Source organism: Alexandromys fortis, unplaced genomic scaffold (genome assembly GCF_014885135.2).
Source record: "Alexandromys fortis isolate MF-2015 unplaced genomic scaffold, M_Fortis_MF-2015_v1.1 scaffold_17, whole genome shotgun sequence".
NCBI lineage: Eukaryota > Metazoa > Chordata > Mammalia > Rodentia > Cricetidae > Alexandromys > Alexandromys fortis.
This window is the reverse complement of record NW_026067896.1, coordinates 15,352,795-15,365,859: the sequence shown is the minus strand read 5'-3', so window position 1 is coordinate 15,365,859 and position 13,065 is coordinate 15,352,795.

Here is a 13,065-nt window from a genome sequence, read left to right as displayed (position 1 = left end):
CTGTTGCTAAGTAAAACTGATTTATTATGTTAACATGTTATTTTTAAAATACATAAAATCATGCTTTGTTGCATGTAAGGCATATGTGTGGGTTTTCCCCTTTTCATGATTTCCTAAACAATGTATAATAGGTAGGAATTAAAGAGGCTGAAATGGCACTCAGAGGCTAAGAGTACTTGCTGCTATTACACAGCGCTCAGGTTAGGCTCCCTGCACCCATAAGGCAGTTCACAAACATCCATAGCTCCAGTTCTAGGGAATCCACGCCCACTGCTCACTTCCAGGCCCCAGGCATGCATGCAGTACACAGATATACACACAGGCAGAACACTCATACAGATAAAATAAAATTACAGAACATATTTTAAAACGTTAAGATAAGAGTTCATGTCCCCGGCCAGGTTAGAAGTTTCTAGATCATATTGGCTCAGAGTCCTTTGAGAAAGGCACCAAGTCATTGTGGTTTCAAGTTATTTAATACACACTGATGTATTCAATTTATCTATGTAACTGTGCCAGTTTGACGTTTAATCTTTTGTCCTGAGAGTTTATCCAATTTGAGCAAGGTCTTTGAACTTACTTCTCTGACGGTTAGAGCATTTACAAGGGGAGCCTTTCGAGGGCAAATCACATGAGCTACAGTGTACGTGGCCCTAGAGTTCCCTGGGTACTGTCAATATTTCATAAACGGTAATAATTACCAGTGCCACCTGACAGACAGAACTCCACCGGCAGTGGGATTAAGGGCAATCCCCACCCCTGCTATTGTCTCTGTCCTTTCTGTTTAATGACAATGTTACATTACCTTGACAGAATCAAGGACAACTTAATTCTTGCTCTATACCAAAATTAACCTATAAAGGTTACCTGATTTCAGAGAGTATTTTTGAAGCCCTGTGCACTGTTGCCATCTGCCTGGGGGGAGGGTGGGTGTGAGTTGGGAGGTGGATTCGCTTTCCTCTCTGGGGAAGGCATGGCGTAAACAAGCAGAGAAGAGACCTCCAGGCCCACTTGTTCACAATCTGGACATGGCCCTGAAGCTCGCTCTGTGCTTTCAATGTTTTATAAAGAATAACAATTAATAGGCACTCTCCGGCCCTCTGGGATTTATACCATTTATTGTCGATAAAAGGGCATTTTAATCCAACCATCTCTGATACACTGTTTTTGTTTGCAACCAAACCCTTGGAACATGAGTTGTTTGTTCTGCTTGCCATTCGTTGCCTCTCCTCTCAGGTATGGCTTCCGTTAAGCGTGTCCATGTCACTAAAGGCCTTGGAAATGTACGTTTTGTGAAAAAAGGTTTTTCTTGGTATTTCGTTGCGCCTTGTTTCTGCTTGCTCTCCAGTGCGGGTTGCGTGTGGGCCCTGAGGTTTCAGCAAAGCTGTTTTCTTTGGAGAAAGCTGTCAGACAACACAAATTAAATCCAGTAATTGAATAGACACCAGCAAAGAAGTTCGGCTAGCTCACATACGCTTTCAAACAAATGAGACAGAACCACGGAGGGGATGTGGAGGGTGAGGTTTGTAACCTTCTCTCCTTCTCGCTAAATGTCTTTAGTTCTCCAGGGAAATATCAAACACGTGCTGCAGGTTGTTGCGTGATTCAAACTAGCTAGCACATTAGTTGGAGGTCCTTAGCATAGTCCCTGTAATAGACAGCAACCACAAGCCTGCTTTGTTTGTACACAGAGGTTGGGACATGCACTTTGATGCATCCTGTTTCCCCTACAGGATCCTCCTTCCTCAGGAAGAGAGATAGGATAAGCTGTTATGGAGTCTCATCCCATTCCGGTGGTTTCAGCTTTTTGCTACCCTCATGCTATGGTAGCACCCTCCACACCCCTTAAGAGCGTCAACACAGTCTGCCCCAACCCCCAAACCATGCCACAGTCAGGGCTTCCTCTGCAGACTCTCTCTGTAGGCCCCTCTCTCTTGCTCAGCCAGGCTGACCAAGTCAGAGCAGATGCCACCCAAGCCGTAAGAACAGGCTGGCCGCGGCAATGCCAAAACCAAAGGCATTGAAGTATCGTCATCCTGAAGGAATGCTGCCGTCACGATTCTTGGTTGCCAGTTAAGGTGACTGAGGAAGCGTGCCAGGAAAACCGTGTGGACTGTGTTGAGGAGACAGACAATAGCCAGCCAGTTGCGTCCTCACTGTCTCAGCAACGGCCCGCTAACAGTGAGGCCTTGATTAGCACAGAGGCCTGTATTTTCTCACAGGCTTCACTTGGCTCTGTTACACTGCTGTGGGTTTTTCTGCTGAGCTAAATGACACTGTGGCCAGATCAGCTGAGCTGTGATTTAGCCAGGCTGTTTGGATTAGCTGAATTCCTAGAACCAGCCACTTCTAGCCAGGTGTTTTACATTGTAAAGGCAGATTAAAATTTTCCCTTGACGTTCCTTTGAGCTTGTCCAGTTCCCACTGGGCATAGGAACCAATCGTAACTAAGCATGGGCATGCCTGAAACCGTCTGAATGCCGGGTGATACTTCATCATCCCCCGAAGCCTAAGAATTGTTATGCCCATTTTGTTGAGCAATTCACTGAGGTAAGTCCCTGCGGTCATTTAACCAGTCAGCTGCCAAGGCCCAGTTGGCCCCATCCAGCCTGACAGCTTTATCAAACCAGAATCTGACCAAGCCGCTGGTTGTAGATGTGAGCGTAAGGCGTGGTGCTGGGGCTGGTGAAAAAAATCAGCTTCCATTCACTGAGCACGCGCTCTGCCTAGCACTGTGCTCTCTGGGTGCTCTGGATGTTGCTCAACTAGAAGAGAGTTCATTTCCCAATTCAGGACCCAGGGTTCAGTCCCTAGGGTGGTCTTAACTGGGCATGGTGGCACGGTTCTCATTTACCAATACAGCGCCCCAGGTTCAGTCCCTAGAATGGTCTTAACTGGGTATGGTAACACAAGCCTATGATCCCAAAATTCTGGAAGTGGAGGTGAGGATGGTCACAAGTTAAAAGCTATCCTTGACGACATAGCAAATCTGAGGCCACTTATTGTTACATGGGGCCCTATAGGCAGAGACCGCTCCTTCATTTCCTGGCCACCCAGACCTGAAAACTCACGTAGAAACTGTCTTAATTATAACACTGCTTGACCAATAGCTTAGGCATATTCCTGGATAACTCTTATATCTTAAATTACCCTGTTTCTATTCATTTGCGTATCATCACAAGGCTGTGGCCTACTGGTAAGGGTTCCAGTGTCTGTCTCCTTTGGCAGCTACATGGCAACTCTTTGACTCTGCCTACTCCCTCTATATATCTCTTCCAGCCTGGCTATATTCTGCCCTGCCATAGGCTGAAGCACTTTCTTTATTAACCAATGGTAATAAAAACATATTCACAGCATACAGCAGGGAATCCCACCCACTTCAGGGCCCCGTCTCAAAAATTAAAAAGAAAAAAAAAAACTGAAATACTGTCCAAGCGTCCAGTCATGCACAGCTCACCTGAACTTTGGCCTCGGGGCTCTGACCCAAAATTCTGTACTATTAACCTATCTAAGTCCTGCCCAGCTGTGGCCTTCCAAATAGCTAACTTCATCTAATAGGAACATGGTAGAGAAAAGACACTGACACCAGCAATTCTCAGATACGTATATTGTGTCGTGTGAGGCTCAGAAGCATGCAGACACTTTAAGTTAATCATTACTTGTCAGAGTTCATCCGGGCTTTTTCTTGTCAGCCAGCGCATGTAGATGCGGCGGCACAACTGTCCTCTGCCTAGTATCACTGTTTTATTACTATGCAGCCATAACTAATCAATAGGCTTCACTGCGAGGAGACAGTCATTTTTGTAGAGTTGAAGGTTATGACCTAAGCCATCTGGAGAATTTCCTCTGTCTTTTCAGTAATGCGTTTCCACAGATCCCCATGCAGTTCATTCATGCTACGGTGAAGATGATGCTGTGGCCCTGGCAGACTGAGGAAGAGCGAGGCAGAGCTGAACTATGCGCAAGGTCCACAAACTCCCCGAACTTGAATTTTATTCTTACCCCTGAATTGCCTTCCTGACTGGCACAGAACTGCTGCCTGCTCTCCTCATTATCAAAGGTCATTGTCCCAGCGATGTGGGCCTGCCTGGTGCCAGTCCCCATGAAAGCCAAGCTGGCAGCTACGGCACATGCCAGAGCCATCGCGTTTCTCCTGGAATTGACAGCGAGCCTTGTGTGAGGGAGATGGCAGAATCCTATTAGCAAAGTCACAGACCATCTCAGCTCCTTTCTTCCTACGGTTGCTGTGAGAGCCTGTTATTGATGCAGTAAGAGTTGGTTTTAATTAGTCTGTATCAATTAATTAGTTAATTAATTAAGAAAACAGAACAAACACATGTGCTCATACACTATTTTAAAGAATTGACTCGTGCCATTCTGGAAGCTGAGTGATCTTCAAATCTACTATTTGCAGTCTGAACACTCAGAAAAGCAACTGGTATCTATTCCCTCTAGATTCAAAGGCTAAAGAACCAGGAGGGGAATTTGTGTACATTCAAGTCCAAGTCTGAAGGCCTAGAAAGAAAACCCAAAAGTATAGCCAGCCTCATCTGAAAGACCAGGAAGCAGGACCACCAGTAGTGTAAGGGCCAGAGCGAGGATAGTAGACCAGGGTCCCTGCTTAGTTGCACTGGGAAAAGAAAATTCTTCCACCCTCTACCTTTCCTTTTTATCCAGGTACACAACTGGTAATGAGTAACTCACTCATCACAGTGGGGGGAGGGGGGGCAATCTCCTCTGCTCTCCCTACAGTTCAAACTCTAGTGTCATCCAGAAACTCTCACAGGCTCGCCCAAAATTTAATAATATACCTGGGCCTGCCATACAAGTCCACACGTAAAATCAACCTACAACAGTCATTGAAGGACTCTTCCCAGTGAGGCAGCATTTTCCATGGCTGCCTTTGAATGACCTGTGTTCCTTATCTTCTTGCTGCTGCCGGCGTGGATACACGAGGAGAGAAAAGGTTAAATTCACAGAGAAACCCACAGTGCATGCTTTCCATCTCTCAGGAAGTCGCTGTGCGGGTTTGCATGTGGAAGTCTCCAAAGCACACTGTGGCGAAAGGCATGTTGACCTTGCTTGGCCCAATCTTATCCAAGCACCCAAGGCCTTCTGAAGGGATTATCCTTATTCTACAAAGCCACCTTTGCCCAAATGGCCACCGTCCCAACCTTCTGGGGCAATAGAAATGACAAATGCAGTGTGCAGAGGTCGGCAGAACGCTAAGAGATTGCATTTAAACAATGGTATCTCAGTTAGCCCTGAGGCAGCCGGACTCAGATTCTCACAAAGCATAGACAGATGGACAAAGCTCAATATGAAAGCAACTTCTTAAGATTGCTTCCATCGGTTATAGAATATTTAGGAAGCTAGGGTAGCTGGCCAGAGGAGACATCTACTTTTGTCTTGCTAAGTCTCTTTTCAACTTCCAAATACAGAAAATGTACGTCATCCAGTTTTGGAAGGATCTGCAGCTTATGAAACACTTGACACAGAGTTCAGGTTGACATTGAACTCTAATCCTCCTGCCTCAGCCTCTCAAGTCCTTGGAGTCCGGGCTTCATGTGTCACCATGTCCAGCTCCTAGCCTAGATCCAGTGGCAGCATTTTTAGTAGAATTCTAGGCTGAAGGGAGGACCTTTGTCCCTCATTTCAGAACCTGTAATCCCAGTAAGGCAAATGCAACCTTAGCTTACTGTCCGTGGGGAGCTTTCCAGGACCATACAGTAGGGCCCTTACTGTATCACTTCAGGTCATTTCTGTTCTATGCTCACCATCGGTGGTAGATTTGCATGGCTTTTGTTTATGTTTTGTGCCATAGAATAAGTTCCATCTGCCCATGGACCCCATCTGTCTCATCCATTTCAAAGTCTCCTCTGCACCTACAGCACATCTGGCACACTCTTGAGAAGTCGACATTTAGTAGCCATTAGCTCGCAACTTGCTTGTGTTTGCTACAACTGATACATTACAGTGATAATTTATTGACACTAAAGCTGTTCAGAATCCTTTATCCAACTAAAAGAGCCTAGCAGATGGGACATGGCCTGCTTGAAGCCCACTCTACCTTGTCATTCTAATATAGTACAGAAAAAAAAATCACACTTTCCAGAGGCAGTCAAGTTAAATCAGGAGACACTAAAACTTATTTTCTTCCCTATTTATCCAATACCTAAGTCCAATCCCCTGCCCTTCATTTTTCCCACCAAAATAAGCATGTTGAGATTGTATGTAACCACCCACACATTCCTTCTGACTTGATACCTATTGTAGCTTTGATGATGAATTTCAATGTAAGTAAAATTCTCCATGACCCTATTCTCAAATATGAGTTTAAAAGCAGAAAAATACACTAAAGACTATAAAGTAAAACTGTTTACTACCTCAGCAGTCCGTTGTCCCATCCTTTGAGTCCCTGGTAGGACTGTACATTGATTATTCAACTGTGTTTAACTATCCACTCCAGTAGCCAGTTGATTTTATTTACTTATGAAGGATGCCACAGAATAGTCCTTTACTTTGCCAGTGAAAATTGATCAAAATGGTACCAAATATCTACTCATTATATTGGACACATGTTCCCACCTGCATTTAGCACAAAAGGTTAGGCCAGGACTTGATTTTCTCTTAAGAGTTGGAGGTCAAAAGTCAAGTCTCTGTGTGGGACCTATCAAGTCAACTACTGGTGTTGATCTAACCCTAGAACTTCTGTGGGGAGAAGACTGAGCGGGAGCTACTCCAACCTCTTCTGAGAATGGCTGTTCACAACCTTGGTTTTCTGTCTGCAAATCAAATGCCTTTAGCCCAACCATCCTTTGTCATTTTTTAGTTTTCCTTTCCAGTCCTTATGCCTACTTTTTCAGCTGTAACTATTAAAGGGGGATTGTTACAGGAACAATCAGGAAATAGCCCAAGCCTGCTCCATCAAATAACCACAATCATCATCATTAATCATCACCACCATTATCATTATCCTTTAAAGTGGGAATGGATGGCAAAGGTCACACTGGTTTTAAAAGAATGAATTTTAGCAAGCTTAAAATTCTTGAGCAACACCAATGTTAAGTTCAAACTAAAAAAAAAAAAAAAAAAAAAAAAAAGTCACCTTGTCTTTTACCAAATCTGTATCATTGCTCAAGAAAATAAACTCGCAGGCATTTTTTTTTTTTTTGGAACAACTTAAATGGCAAGTTGAAAATCAAATGCTTCTGACACAATAGCAATTTTGATGAGTGAACCGCTGATGGATGTACCATATGGATGAATTCCTCTTAAAGTACATGTGGGTGTGTTTAAGGCGAGGACATGTGGGGCAAAACAGCTCAAACTCTTCCCCAAACCCAGACATTTGCCAAAAATATCATTTGAGGTAATTCCAGACACCAGGAATCTCTACAAATGCACATACACATCTACATGCACAGAGCAGACAAAAGAGACCCTTAGAGTTTAGTATCAGACAGGTGGCTGGGAAGTGACCCTGCTAATGTCTGCTATTGTTCTCAAATATTCTATAGCTGCGTGACTTTACTGCTTCATGTTGAGCTTTGGGTTAGGCCTTCTGTCATGAGCTGCTATCAAGCCAAGTTTCCCTGATGTCAGAATATAACATATTACTAAAAATTGAGCTTAAATGTGAGGCTGTAAAGTAGTACTCAGTGGCCTTCACCTTGTATGCTTTGACTCACTAAGATTGTTGCGATGCATCCAAACACTCTGGGTCACACTTGGGGATTTCCAGTGTTTCCTGTTACTACATGTGTTCTAGATGCTCAGACCATCTCAGATAACCCGACAGCTTCTGCTACCATCCAGTCTGAGCTGGCATTTCAAACTGAGCCCTAAAAGGCCTGCTCTCAATGTTCCTTCTCATTCACAAGTGGGTATTTGAAATCACCACCTTTAGCACCAATTTCTCTTGACTAACATCTAGTCTATAGTTCTTGCCTTCAAGCCAGCCTGGCCCAGTCATCCAAAAGCTGTCTTCCCAGAACCCAAAGGAGCTCTCTGAGTCCCTAACATTAGCAGGATCACTTTCCCCAAAGCCCCACCCTCTCCTTAACCATCATCAGTGGCTTGTTGCTCAGAGGGTAAACACATAGGCTTGTGGTTCTTTCTGTTTCTGTTTCTGACTGAAAATAAAATCAAAGCAAAACAAGAGTGGATCAAGTTACACAAAAAATAGAAAATGTAAGGAAGCATTAACCCTTGTAGCTGTACTTTTTCTTCAGGATTACCAGCCGGCAAATACTAACATAGAGACTTATGATTAATTATGAAAGTTTGGCCTTACCTTAGACCTGTTCCTAACTAGTTTTTATAACTCAAATTAACTCACATTTTTAATCTATTTTTTTATGAGACTTGTTACCTCATCTCTCTACTGCTCATCCTGCTTCCTTCAAGTCTGGTTGGTGACTCCATCTTTTCTTTCCCAGAGTTCTCTCTCTGCCTAGAAGTTCTGCCTGTACTCTCCTGACTAGCTGTTGGCCATTCAGTTTTTTATTACACCAGTCACAGCAAGACATCTTCAAACAGTAATGAAAAGGAAAGGTTTTAACTCCAACACAGTAAAACTATATACAATAAGAACAATTATCAGGTTACATTCCCAATGGTCAGTCCATTTGTATTGAGAAAATACTCTATTATCTATCCTATCTTGATAAATTTAAAGTTTATACCTACACTATTTTTTATCATAAGTTGTAGTATCATCCTAAAAATAATTTTTAGACCATAAAACATCTTCTTAGATAAATAACTTAAGCTTTTGTGTTTTTCAACCTTATAAATGTCACATCTCTTATGAAAGCTTTTAATTTGGTAACAAGGAAAACTATCACTATTACTATATAGTCGTTAAGCCCATCAAAGACTCAAGAAGGATATAATATTGCCTGAGTAAACAGGAAGTGTATAGCGAACAACTTCCAAAACTGTAGAAACAACAGAGATATCTGGTTGCCTGGACAGTCACCCAAGATTCCTCTGTAACATTGGGACATCTATCTTCAACTTATAGACCTAGAATATCTGACAGAGCTTTCTGTGATGCAGGAATTTTGAAACACTGTCCTACCTTGCCTTGGCAAAGTTTGGCAGTTGCCTTCTTTTGTGTCCTGCTTGTCCAATTTAGACAGCATATTGTCAGCAGTTGAGGCAAGGGCAGTTTTGTTGGGGTCTGCAAGAAAACACAGTAGATGACAGTTGATATTCATAAGGTTGACCCACCAGATGAATAATTATCTGATGAAGGATAAACTCATAAGCAAGGTTTATAAAATCATTACCTATGAATAATGGATTAATTCTGTCTGTAATTCTCTTGTATGCTAACATGACTCTTCTCCTAAAATAGCCATGGGAATCTTCCCACAAGTGTTGGCAGTGTGTTCCTCATCTATTGGACACTGTTGTTCTCATGAATCCACAGGAAAATGACTTCTTCCCATACTTTGTAATTTTGATGAATAAAATGTGCCTTTATAAGTTAAGCCTTTTTAGCCCATTTTCCATCATTAGGTAGTTGACAAAAGGCAATTAAGTACGATTTCTAGACTGAGTGTCTCTGTGAACGGATCATAAGTTAAACTTTCACAGGTAATACTCAAGGACAGAATTGCGGGTGTCTGGTTTGTTGAATCAGTCTTCTGGACACAAAGCCCGAAACTGCTATGCCAGCTTCCCTTGCCAGGTCTAGCTGATAACGCAGACCAAATGCACTTCCGCCTCAAATTCCTTAAGCAATTAACACTTTGTCCAAACCTCTAACCTCAGTTTATGGCACAAGATTATAGGCTCAACTAATTAACTGTTTATGTGTTAGTTCTGAAATTTATGTGAATAACAGGATAAAGCAATTAACTGATTAACCAAATCTGGAGAGAAATGGCTTTGTACCCAGGCAACAAAGTCTTCACAAATGACTGACTGCAGAGGATGGTCTGGCCCCACAGCCTTGAATAAAAGTGACTAGCTTCCTTCCTGTACTTCCCTCCTTATGCTATGGGGCTGCACAAAGGATAAGCAAATGTATCTTTAGACTTGGGACTCTTTTCAATGCCAGCTCCATTCGCCTTGCCCCTTGCTTTATGACCTGTCTCCTGAGGGTTACCATGGTTACTCACAAACTGCTCCAAAAAAATGCACACACACACACACACACACACACACACACACACAGCCTCTTGCTTGCATTCTCCCATCAAAGCAGCGGAAACAACTGACACCTTTATGTTTTGCTAATCACACAATGTCAGTCTATATGGTTTAATACATTGAAGAATGTAGAATAATACCTGACTTCTTTATTTCTTCCTTAGACATCTCAGTAGCTTAACCTTTCTCCTCTGTAACCTCTTTTAGGTTATCTTCTTAGAGATTATGTTACAGCTGAACTCCCTTAACAACTGCCCGCTAATCAGAAAGAAGACAAGTCTATCTCACGTGGGTCCTTTATCATTTACTCAAGGAATGCATTGTAACCCTGAGAAATAGCCTTTGTAACTTTTTTATTGCCTAAAGTTTGTTGTTGAATGTATGTAGAAGCTGTGCAAACAGGGAAGCAAAGGAGAATGAGAGCTGGAAATAGAAAGACCATGACCCTCAGATCCTGTAAGTGAATCATTCCCCTTAGATAGATAGGAAATGTTCCTAAGTCCTGCTTCTTTGAAGGCATTTTTCGGCATCCATGGTCAACCCTGAAAGCTGGTCTCAAAGGCTACAGTACAGTTTCTTGCCCAAATGCTAGCTTTTGCCACATTGGAAGCAAATGCCACATGGAAGAGAGTCTTCGATGCTTCGATATTGAGGAAACCACAACAGAGTCATCCTCAGAGGCTGAATCACCTGGACTACCTGTCATCCTTGGTGTTGGTCTTTTTGTTCTGAAAACACACAAACCTTTAAAGGTAACACACATATCTGCATCAACACAAGTATGGAAAGTGCAGTGTGCACAAATTAGCTAAAGATGAATTTTTGTTTTGTGTTGAGCAGGCAAACGACATCTGTCAATTTTATAAGTTTGTTTGGACTGCATAACCAAACTGTAATATAAATCTGTAACCATGCCATGTGAAAAACCGGCATGTAATGATAAGTCATGAGGACTCAGTAGTCAACAAGATTATTGTGTCTCATTCAGTAACAGAGCTGTTCCCATGCAGAGGGATCAGCATGCATGTCACCTGTCCTGTACTCTTTCCTGGATTCTTCTCTCTTGTCTGCAGCCAAGATCTTCAGGAGGTTTCTCCCACCATATGTAGTAATATTTTTCATTGGGACCACCAGCCCAATGAAATAATGCCATTATTATTCATTATGATAGCTTAGCCTTAGCTTAGGTTTGTTCCTAACTAATTCTTATAATGTAAATTAACCCAATTTTGTTTAATCTACATTCTTCCATGAGATCTGTTACCCCATCTCTGTACTGCCCATCCTGCTTCCTCCACATCTGGCTGGGGATTCCACCTTTCTTCTTCCTGGAGTTCTCTCTACCTGAAAGTCCCACCTATATCCTCCTGCCTAACTATTGACCGCTCAGCTTTTTATTATGCCAATAACAACAATACATCTTCACACAGTGTACAAATATCCCACAACAACTCTAATTGCTATTGATGCCAGCTAGGTAGAAAATGTGGGGCGTGCTTTCCTGGAACACATTGTAGCAAGCAGCAGCAAGAGAATGCTGCCTCTTCAGTTCTTAGCCAGCACATTGGAGAGATGGCTCTTTCTCTCTGCTCCAGCACCAACTTGACTTTGTTTGAAGCTTCTAAGTGTATCTGCAATGTATACCCTCAATTTAGTGACGGCAGGGGCTTTACTTTCTTGCCACATCCACATCCTGGTGCTGAGTGTGCTACGCTTCGTGTATATGATCCCCGATAAGTACATGACAAACGAATAAATATGAGCTCGAAACCTTTTAGTGTCTCCTACTGTTTCCCCCTTGGAGGTGTTAGGGTGCCCCCACCACAGATTTCACACAGAAATCAATTTCATTAAAAAGTGAACAAGATGCTATGTTTACAGATTTTTCAGGCTCTGAATTTGGAGTAAAAATGAAAGCTATCAATTTTCAAACACCTTTATGAGGCACAAGCATACAATCAAACACACACACACACACACACACACACACAAAAGAGGCAGTGGTGAAGGCAGTTTAAAGAACAAATTATATTGTTCAATAACAAGAGTGATTTGAGTCCAGGACTATCTATGACCTTTAATGCTTCTCACATCCTAGAGTATCTGTGGTAGTTTGAATAAAATGCCCCCCCATAAGCTCATAGGGAGTGGCACTATTTGGAGATGTGACTGTTGGATTGGTTTTGACCTTGTTGGAGAAAGTGTGTCTCTGGGGTTGGGGGCGTTGAGGTTTCCTTTGCTCAGGATACCACCCAGTGTGTCAGTCGACTTCCTGTTGCCTACAAACCAAGATGTAGCCAGCACCACATCTGCCTGCATGCCGCCATGCTCCCTGTCACGGTGATAATGAACTGAACCTCTGAAACTGTAAAGCAGGTCACCCCAATTAAATGTTTTCCTCATAAGAATGGCCGCAGGCAGGTGACTCTTCACAGCAATAAAAACCCTAAGACAGTATTGTTTTTTCACAACACAATGGGTGTGGAGAAGGCTTGTCAGCCAGCTCTGGAATCAAAGAGGAGTAAAGTCACGCCCATCAAAAACCAAATCACCAGATTAATTCTGCTGTCATGGAACCAGGAGAGCTATAGCACCAGTAAACAATTTCCTAACCTTCTGCTATACATCCCAAAGAAATAGTATCTAATTCCAAAAAGCAGAAGAGAGCAAATGGAAGGATTCCTCTCCCATTTCTCTTTCAAATAAAAGATACAATGCAAGTAGGGTCAGTGGGTAAAGGTCCTTGTTGCCACCACGGGCAGTCTAGGTCAGTCCCTGAAACCCACGTGATGCAAGGATGCAACCAATTGCCTACAGCTGACTTCTGACAACCACACCAGCACAACAGTGTGAGCGCACACACACACACACACACACACACACACACACACACACTATATA